We start from the raw sequence: 11,406 nt of genomic DNA on the forward strand, positions 1-11,406 counted from the left end.
CTTAGGCCCACAGGCTCCTAGGCTCCAACCCCACAGCTAATCAGGCTAATCCATGGCTTATACTGAGTCCTAAGCTCTCACTCATCCATGTTCCAGGCAGAGTCTGTGCTCTGTGCCTGGCCCCACCCACAATTGCAGAAGACAAATCCTGAGGTAGATGTTCTTACTCCTTGTTTTTCTTGCTGGATTTTGTTGATCTGGTTTCTGTTAAGAGGTTTATTTAATATCATATATGGGGGGAGATCAGAAGATTTCTTTTGGGGTGATTCCCAAATTTATTGGAAAAGCCAAAGTAAATATTAAACAGCTCCTCTTGGTGTTTTGAAGTTCATACCCACCACGGGCTGGGTAACTTGCAGATTAGACAAACTTCCAATGTCCAGGAGTTTCAACATTTATTTGGTATCAGGGTCCACTTCAATTATCTCCTGATCCAAAGCAGAGACCTCAGGCACATAGTTAACATATCCTTTGATCTTGTTGCGGAGCTTCTTGCTGGGGATGATGGTGATCTCCTTGTACACTTACTTGTTGGTGTGGAAGTCATTGCTCAGGTGGGTATTGTACTTTTCAATGATGACTCACGCCACCTTCTTCATGGTCTTGGTTCACACGCAGCCCATCTTGGCTCTGGGTGGTGAAGGGGGATCAGAAGATTTTAAAACTGTGCCTGCCTTCTCTCTGTCATCTTGTCCAGAAGTCTCACTGTAATATTTCTTGAAAAAATTAAGTCTAGACTCTTTTTCTGGTTGTTACTTTCAGATATCTCAATAATTTTTAATTTATCTCTCATGGATGTTTTTGAGGTAAGTTGTTTTTCTAATGGATATTTCCAAAGAGATATTTAAGTTTTTCTTCTAACTTTTGGTTCTTTCAGTACTGTTAATTTCTTCCTTATTTCTTGCAATGTCACCAGCTTCCTTTACTTCCATTTTACATTTGAAGGAGTTATTTTCTTCAGAGAGCTTCCTTCTCTCTTTTTTAGCTGGCCAATTCTGCTTTTTAAGGCATTCTTCTCCTCATCTCTCTTTTGGGTTGCTTTATCCATTTGTCCTAAACTGCTATTTTTTCATGTTATTTTCTTCAGTACTTTTTAGTATTTCTTTCACCAAGCTGCTGAATTGGTTTTCATGATTTATTTACATTGTTCTCATTTCTCCTTCCACTTTTTCCTCTACATCCCTTAATTGCTCTTCAAATCTTTTTTGAGCTCATCCATAGTCTGAGTCCATTTTCCATTTCTCTTGGGGGGGTTGTATATAGAAGCTTCGACTTTATCCTTATATGAATATGTATTTTGATCCTCCAAGGGACCAAACTAATTTTCTCTGGTCAGATTCTTCTTTTTTGGTTGTTTACTCATTTTCTCAACCTATGACTGCCTTACTACACTTCCAAGTTTGGGGGGTTTTGGGGACACCCCTTAGGGAACTGAAATCCTCCAAGGTCTTATGAGAGGCTCTAACTGTTCTCTTGCTTGTGCTCTGGGATGTGAATGACCACAGCACCTCCCCTCTGTGCTGGAACTGTGAGGAGGATCACTGCTTAGCCATGGTAATATGGGGACCCAAACTGAAATCTGGATCTGTGTGCAGGCATACAGCAGAGTCTTGCCCTAGGGACAGCAGAGATACCTCTGCAGTCTCCCCCATCCCCTTACCATCTATGGACTGGGAGCTCCAGAAATGCTAGGTGGCTTTACTGATTCCTGCTGTAAATTCTCACTGCTGGACTACTCTGAGGCCAGCACTCTGCTCCACACTCACTCTGGTGAGGCAGAGTTCTCTCATCACCCCTTCAAACTGTGCCAGTGATCCTTGCACCAAGAGGTCTGGAAACGAAGCCCACTGCCAGACAAGCACCCCTAGGAACCCAGCCACCTCATGAGCGGTTCCTCCAGCCTGGTTCCACTGTATTGCAGCAATTTTCAACCTTGGATCCTGGTGAAACAGATCTTTTCTGTTTTATCACTCAGTATTTTGATGGGTTCTGTCCCTCTAAATTTTTTGTAAAATAGTCAAGAAAAAGCTTTTTCAATCTTGTAGAATGGGGGGAAGGTAAGGGGGAATATTTTAGCCTTCATTGTCATTGAAATTGGCTGAGAGGGGGGTGGCTAGGTGGTGTAGTGGACAAAGCACTGGCCCTGGAGTCAGGAGTACCTGGGTTCAAATCCAGTCTCAGAAACTTAATAATTACCTAGCTGCCACTTAACCCCGTTTGCCCTGCAAAAAAGAAAAAGAAAAAGAAAAAAAGGAAATGGCTGAGAGGGAGTTCTGTGGGGGCGGGGGGGATGGATAGCCAAGATGGTGACATGAAACTAGAATGCTCCCAGAGTTATTCTCTACCAAAGATAAATGAAGCCTCTACTATGACTTTCAGACTCCAGATCCTACCAAGAATAAGAGAAAATTCAAAGAAGTTTGCAATTGTAGAAATCATGGAAAAAGTAAGGTCCATCAGGAGAGTGGAAAAAAACAGCAGGAGGATTTTAGTCATAGTGCAATCCAGGTCCCGACAGCTTAACAACAGCAGAATTCCTAGAAGCAAGATACCAAGCCAGCAGGGTGGACCCCAACATCAAAAAAAGTCTGAACCATGAGAACACTGGGGTAAAAGACAGGACTAAGTTAGGGAAAAAGAAAACCTCTGTTATGTCCAGAACCTGGACATAAAGTAGGGAAAAACAATCTCTGCAAAGACAAGGCCTGAACAAGGCCTAGGCAAAATCTTGGCCAACAAGCCAGGCATCAGATCCCAGCCCAAGAAAAAAAAGCTAGCATCTATACTTCCTATTCTCCAAGATCAGAACTAAAACAACAAATATTAGGAATAAAGATAAAAGAGTTCTCACTATAGAAAGCTACTCTACAGACAACAGTGATAACCATGCCATGTCTGAAGAAGAAAACAGTGAAAAATCTCTCACAGGGAAAGTATCAAAGCAGTCTATTAATTGGACTCAAATACAAAAGCTCATAGAAGATCTTAAAAAAGAATTTAAAAACCATAGAAGAGAGGAAGAAGTAAAATGGGGGAAAAAAAGAAATGAAAATCATGCAGGAAAATTAAGAAAACTTGAGCAAAGAAATCAACTCATTAAAAATAAAAATAACCAAGTGGATAAAGAAACACAGAAGATAATTGAATAAAATAAAACACAAAAATTAAAATTGAAAAAAGGAAAGCAATGAATCTACATGATTACAAGATTCCATCATAAGAAAAGGATGAACAAATTGAAAAAAATATTACGTATCTTTTAGGCAAAGTACATCCAAGACAGACAATCCATAGATCATCAGAGCAGAAAGCCTGATTTAAAAAAAAGGTTGGAAAGCATAATGCAGGAAATTATGAGGGCAAACTTTCCGAATCTACTAGAACAAGAGAAAATATAACATTATAACATTTAAAAGAATCCACAGGCCCCATCTAGAAAGGGATTCCAGGATTAAATCTTCAAGGGCTATAATATCCAAATTCCAGAAGTTTTAAATAAAGGAGAGAATATTGCAAGCAGAGAAAAAAATCAAAGGAAGCAAAATTATATTTACACACAACCAATCAACCTCAACTTTGAAGGATCAGAAGACCTGGAATAGCATTTTTCTGAGAGCAAAAGACCTGGGATTACAACTCATAATGTACAACCCCGCAAAACTCAACATAAATTGTCAGATGAAAAGATGGATATTCAATGAAATAGAGGATTTCTAGAGCTTTCTAACACAAAGACCAGAACTGAAAAGAGAATTCAAGTGCCTCAAGGACTCAAGAGTTGCATAGAAAAATTCTCAGAAGAGACCTGCAGAGTCTGCCAATTGTGCTTGATTAGATCAGGATTTGAATTAACATATACTTCTCTTAACATACGGTGCTAAATCCCTGGGTGGGGAGGGGAGAGGTAAAATGTGAAAGAAAATAGGGCTTACTTCACTCAACAAGGGCATAAGTATTCTAACTCTGAGTGGAGGAAAGGAAGAGGGATAATGTGTGATTGAAAATGGGCCTGGGGGATAGGCACAAAATGTTCAAGAAATTATATGCTTTTAGATGATACTTTGGCTCATGAGGAGGATTGTGTATACTTGACAGATACTTGAAAAGTGGGTAAGGTAAAAAATTATTATAATTATTATTTGATGCAATATGAGTCAATGCTACTTATCAAGCAATCAAGCAACCAATCTGAGATTATACCTTGATAGAAATATGAGTTTATCAAGAAATCAAAGAATCAAACTGTGTCTGATGATATCTGATTAATAGTATTAGTGTGATAAATAACACCAAGGGAAGAAGCACAAAGTTTATAATTTTAGAGGGAAAGAAGAGAGAATGGGAATGCTGAATAAATTGAAAGGGGGGACTGGAAAAGTAAAGATAAAAGAAAATGGGACTGATAAAAAGAAAGGTGGAGGTATAAGTTAAAATAAACTGAAAGTTAATATTTTTTAGTGGTTTTTTGCAAGGCAGTAGGGGTAAGTGAATTGATCAAGGTCACACAGCTAGGCATTTATCGCATGTCTGAGACTGGATTTGAACTCAGGTCCTCCTGAGTCCAGGGTCAGTGCTCTATCCATCGTGCCAACTAGGTGCCCCTGAAAGTTAAATTTTTAAAAGAAAGGTCAAGGGGTAAAGGTAGTAAATTTTTCTTGAGGAAGAATAAGAGAAAATGAAAGAGAAAAAATAAATGAAGAAAGATAACAGAGAGGGAAATACAGAATTAGTAATCTTAACTGTAAAAGTGAATGGGATGAACTGTCCCCTAAAATGGAAGCACATACCAGAATGGATTACAAACCAGAATCCTACATTATGCTGTTTACAAGAAACACATCTGAAGCAGAGGGATACACACAATGTGCAGATAAAAAGTTGGAGCAAAATATATTATACCTCAATTGAATTAAAAAAAAAATCTGGGTTAGCGATTCTAATCTCAGATAAAGTAAAAGCAAACATCAATCTCATTAAAAGAGATAACAAAGGAAACTGCATCTTCTTAAAAGGCATAATTGGTAATGAAGCTATATCATTAAGAAACATGTATACACCCAATAGAGTAACAGCCAAATTCCTAAGGAAAAGCTGAGTGAATGTCAAGAAGACATGGACAATAAAACTTTAATAACAGGGGACCTCAGTTTCCCTCTCTCAGATCTAGATAAACTGAGCAACAAAAAAAAAAAATCAAAAAAGGAACTTAAGAAAGTGGATGAAATGTTATAAAACTTAGATATTTATAAGCCTCTGGAGAAAACTTAATGGGGATAGAAAGAAATCTAACTTTTTCTCAATAGTACATGACACCTAAACCAAAATTGACCATGTACTAAGACACAAAAACCGTATGATCAAATAAGGAAAGGCAGAAATTATAAATACACATTTCTCAGACCACGATACAATAAAAATTATTTGTAATAAAGGGTCATTGAAAGAAAAACCAAGAACCAATTGGAAATTACATAGCTTCATATTAAATTCTGCCTGGACCAAAGAGTAAATAATAGAAATTTCAAACAATTGTATTCAAATAATGATACTAATGAGACATCACACCAAAATTTATGGAAGGCAATCAAAGAAGTTGTGAGGGGCAACATTAAATCTCTGAATGACTATATGAATGATATAGAGAAAGAGGAAATCAATGAATTCAGTATGCAATTAAAAAAGGTAGAAGAAAAACAAATCGAAGCTCCCCAATTAAATACAAAAATTAAAATCTGAAAATCAAGGGAGAGATTAATAAAACTGAAAGCAAGAAAACCATTGAAAAATAAATAAAACTGAGAGTTAATTTTATGAAAAGGTCAATAAAACAGACATTTTATAAAAGAAACAAGATTACCAAATTACTTGAACCAAAAAAGAAAAGGTTGAGCTACCTATCCATAAGAAAGAAATTAAAGAGATAATTCAGAGCTACTTTGCTAACTGTATGCCAATAAATTGGATTACTTGAGTGAAATGGATGAATATTTACAAAAACACAAACTACTCAGATTAATAGAAGAGGAAATAAATTACTTAAATAATCCCATTTTACTCTCACTCTTTGCAGATGACATGATGGTCTACCTAGAGAATCTGAAGAAATCATCCAAAAAACTACTGGAAACAATTAGCAATTTTAGAAAAATGTCAGGATATAAAATAAACCCTCATAAATCCTCAACTTTTCTATATATGACTAGCAAGATACAGCAGGAAGAACTAGAAAGAGAAATCACATTCAAAGTAACCTTAGACAATATAAAACACCTGGGAGTCTATTTGTGAATGCAGACTCAGAAACTTTTTGAAAACAACTATAAAACACTTCTCACACAAATTAAATAAGATTTAAATAAGTGGGCAAACATCAACTCGACATGCATAGGTAGAACTAATATAATAAAAACAACAATTCTATGAAAACTAAATGACCTATCAATCAAAATTCCAAAAAATTACTTTAATGAGTTAGAAAAAGTTGTAATTAAATTCATATGAAGAAATAAAACATCAAGAATTGCCAGGGATTTAATGAAAAAAAGGGCAAAAGAAGGGGGGGGGCTTAGCCCTACCTGATTTAAAATTATAAATCATCAGTCATCAAAACTGTCTGATCTTGGCTAAGAAATAGAGTGGTGGACCAGTGGAATAGATGAAGTGCAATGGCAGGAAACAATCATATTAATCTCCTGTTTGATAAACCCAAAGATTCCAGCTATTGGGATAAAAACTCTCTGATAAAAACTACTTGGAAAATTGGAAGTTAGTATGGAAAAAACTTAGATTAGACCAACACCTCACAATCTATATGAAGCTATGATCCAAATGAATACAGGATTTAGACATAAAAAATATGATAAGCAAATTAGAAGATGAAGGAGTAGTTTACCTGTCAGAATTATTGAAAGGGGAGCAGTTTATGCCTAAGGAAGAGATGGATAACATCACTAAAAACAAACTAGATGATTTTGATTACATTAAATTAAAAAGCTTTTGCACAGGAAAAAACCACTGTAACCAAGATCAAAAGAAATGTAGTAAACTGGGAAACAATCTTACACCTAATGTTTCTGACAAAGACTCATTTCTAAAATATACAGAGAACTGAGTCATATTTTTTTAAAAAAAAGTCATTCCCCAATTGACAAATGGTCAAATGAGATGCAAAGGCAATTTACAAATGAGGAGATCAAAGCAATCCACAGTGATATGAAAAATTACTCTAAATCATTACTTATCAGAGAAATGCAAATTAAAGCTTCTCTGAGGTACAACCTCACACTTCTTAGACTGGCCAGTATGACCAGAAAGGATAATGATCATTGTTAGAAGGGTTTTGGGAAATCTAGGACACTATTACATTGTTAGTGGAGCTGTGAACTCATTCAACCTTTCTGGAGAGAAATTTGTAACTATGCCCAAAGGGCACCAAAAATATGCATACCCTTTAATCCAGCAATACCACTACTGCGTCTATTCCCTGAAGAGATGTTGAAAAAGGGTAAAAGCATAACTTGTACAAAATTATTCATAGCAGCCTTGTTTGTGGTTGCAAAGAATTGGAAATCAAGTAAATGTTCTTCAATTGGGGAATGGCTTAGCAAACTGTGGTAAATGAATGGCATGGAAAACCATTGTTCTTTTAGAAACCAGGAGGGATGGGAATTCAGGGAACCATGGAGGGATTTGCATGAACTGATGCTGAGTGTGATGAGCAGAGACAGAAAAACACTGTACATCCTAACAGCAACATGGGGGCAATGATCAACCTTGATGGACTTGCTCATTCCATCAGTGCAACAATCAGGGAAAATTTGGGGCCGTCTGCAATGGAGAATACCACCTGTATCCAGAGAAAGAACTGTGGAGTTTGAACAAAGACCAAGGACCTTTACCTCAAATTTAGAAAGAAATACTGACATCTTATTTTCTGATTCTGCTGTCTCTTATACTTTATGTTTCTTCCTTAAGGATATAATTTCTCTCTCACCACAATCAATTTGAAACAATGTATATACCATGGAAAAATGTAAAGAATGACAAATTGCCTTCTGTGGGGGTGGGAGGAGGGAAGTAAGATTAGGAAAGAAATTTGTAAAACTCCAAATAAACAAAATCTCATAAAGAAAGAAAGAAAGAAAGAAAGAAAGAAAGAAAAAGAATAAATAAATAAATAAATAACCCTGTTTCAGAAAATGAAATTGAAGAAATCATCAATAATCTCCCTAAGAAAAATATCCAGGTCCAGATGGATTTACAAGTGAAATCCCCAAAACATTGAAGGACAAATTAATTCCTTTTTTAATCTATTCTAAAAAATGAGAGAGGAATGAGTTCTGCCAAACTCCTTTTATGACACCAACACGGTGCTGATACCTCAACCAGGAAGAACGGAAACAAAGAAAATTATTGACCAATCTCCCTAATGAATACCTATGCAAAAATCTTAAAATTTTAACAATGAGACTAAAGCAATTTATTACTAGGATAGTGTACCATATTAATATAGGATTCAAACCAGGTTGTCAGGGATATTTCAACATCAGGAAAACATACAAAATAATAAAATATATCAATAGAAAAAGCAACAGAAATCATATGATTATCTGAATAGTTGTTAAAAAAAGCCTTTGACAAAATACAAATTGCATTTCTATTAAAAACCCACTGGAAAGTTTAAGAATAAATGGAGTTTTCCTTAAAATGAATAATAGTATCTATATAAAACCATCAGCAAATATTATATTTAATGGGAATTAACTCAGAGCATTTCCAACAAATCCAGGGGAGAAACAAGGATGCTTATTATCACCATTACTATTCAATATAGTATTAGAAATGCTAGCTGTAGCAATAAGAGAAGAAAAAGAAATTGAAGGAATTAGAATTGCCAAAGAGGAAGGAAAACTTTCACTCTTTGCAGATTATATGGTGGTATACTTAGAGAAACAAGAAAATCACCAAAAAAACTCATCAAAACAATGAACAAATTCAGCAAAATAGCTGGATATAAAACAAAGCCACATAAATCATTAGCATTTCTATATATGAACAGCAAAACCCAAGAGCAAGAGATAGAACTAGAAATTCCATTTAAAATAGCTATAGACAACATTATATACTTGGGGATGTACTTCCCAAGACAAACCCATAAACTGTGTGAACACAATTGTAAAGCAATTCTGAATCAGACAAAGTCAGATTTAAATAATTGGAAAAATGTCAAATGCTCATGGTTAGGTCGAGCTAATATAAGAAAAATAGCAATTCTACCCTAATTAAATTACTTATTCAGTGTCATTACAATAAAACTACCACATTACTATTTTACTGAATTAGTAAAAATAATAAAGAAAAATTCATCTGGAGCAATGAAAGTTCAAGAACAACAAGAAAACTGATGAAAAAAAAATTAAGGAAAGGTGGCCTTACCCTACCAGGTCTAAACTTTACTATAAAGTGGCAATCTTTAAAACTTCCTGCTACTGCTTAAAAATAGGCAATGCATCAGTGGATTAGGATAGGTTCAAAAGATGTTGCAGTAAATGACTACAACTTACAATTTGATAAACCCATCAGCTATTGGGACAAGAATTCATTATATTAGAAAATTTGTTGGGAATGCTGGAAAATAGTATGGTAAAAACTAGATGTAGATCAACATTTCATACCCTATACCTATATAAGGCCAAAATGGGTACAAGATTTAGACAAAAAGAATGATACCATTGATAAAATAATAGACCAAGAAATACTCTATCAGATCTATGGAAAGGAGATAAATTTATGACTAAATAAATGCAAAATGAATGATTTTGTCTACATTTAATTTAAAAAGTTTTGCACTTATAAAATCAATTCTCCCAAAATTAGAAGGAAAACAGAAAGCTTGGAAACAATCTAGTTGTCACTAGAAGTTCTCATAAAGGTCTCACTTCTAAAGTATATAGAGAATTGTAGAGAATTGCCTCAAATTTAAAAATTCACAAGTCATTCCCCAACTGATATATGGTCAAAGGATATGAACAGACAGGTTTCAAATGAAGAAATTATAATTATATATAATCATCTGAAAAGATACTCCAAATCATAATTGATCAAAGAAAAGAAAATTAAAAAAACAATGAGGAAATTAGCTCAGATGAGGAAAAAAGAGAAGATGATCAATAGGAAACTTTGTGGGAGGATTGGCACATTTGTGCAAGGCTGTTGGAGTTGTGAATGGATCTAACCATTCTGGAGAACAACATTGAATTATACCCAAAGACCAATAAAATTTTATACCCTTTGATTCAGCATTTCGAATTCTAGGTCTTTATCCAAAAGAAATTATTTAAACAGGGAAAAGTCCTACATTTTCAAAAATATTCATAGCAGCTTTCTTTGTAGTGGCAAAGAATTGGAAATTTAGGGGATTCCCATCAATTCGGGAAGAGCTAAACACGTTATGGTACATGAATAGCATGTAATACTATTGTTCTATAAGAAACCACAAAAGGTCAGACTCTAGAGAAGAATGGATTGACCTACTGTATCTGGTGCTGTACACATCAGCAACAACATTGTGAGATGAACAGCCTTGATGGGAGCAGCTCCTATCAGCAGCCCAGAGCGCTGGGACCACTATCTTGGACAGGTTATTCCCATGCAGAGGAAGAAAAACAAAACAAAACAAAACACATAGACATACACACACAGACACAGACACACACACACACACACACACACACACACACACATACACACACACACAAACACAAAATAACTTCAGAATCTGATGAACACTTTATAAAAATGATCATATATATCTTTCCCCTCATCCTAATTCCTCAACCTTAATATTAATAATCTGTAAAAATGTTTATTAAAACATATCTGTACAATGCTAACCTGACTGCTCACCATTGAGCAGAGGGTCCTAGAACGGAAGGGTGGAAGAAAATTTTGTAACTTAAAAAATATACATATGCATATGGATGGAAATAAACAAACAAACAAATAAACAAAGAAACAAATAAATGAACACATAAATAAATAGATTGATCAATTAGTCAATAAATCAATAAATCCATAAATAAATAAATGAATAAATAAATGAATAGATGAATGTATAGATAGACAGACAGACAGACAGACAGACAGACAGACAGGTAGATAGATAGATAGATAGATAGATAGATAGATAGATAGATAGATAGATAGATAGATAGATAACAAAGAAAATGTCTCAGAGAGAAAATGACCTGCACACTCAATAGGATTTAGAACTCTATCTTACCCTAGAGGAAAAAGGAGAAGAAAGAGATGGGAGAAAGGAGACAGAGAGATGAGCAAAGGGGTATAGGTGATAAAAGAAAGTGAACATGGGAGAGGAAAGTGAGTTGCCACACACCTTTGAGGAGA

General features: G+C 35.1%; 1 pseudogene; it reads right to left on the minus strand.

Moving 5' to 3' along the window:
* Positions 1-299: 299 nt before the first annotated feature.
* On the minus strand, positions 300-623 carry LOC141502138 (small ribosomal subunit protein eS17-like; annotated as a pseudogene).
* Between the last annotated feature and the right edge of the window lie 10,783 nt (positions 624-11,406).

This window comes from Macrotis lagotis, chromosome X (genome assembly GCF_037893015.1).
Source record: "Macrotis lagotis isolate mMagLag1 chromosome X, bilby.v1.9.chrom.fasta, whole genome shotgun sequence".
NCBI lineage: Eukaryota > Metazoa > Chordata > Mammalia > Peramelemorphia > Peramelidae > Macrotis > Macrotis lagotis.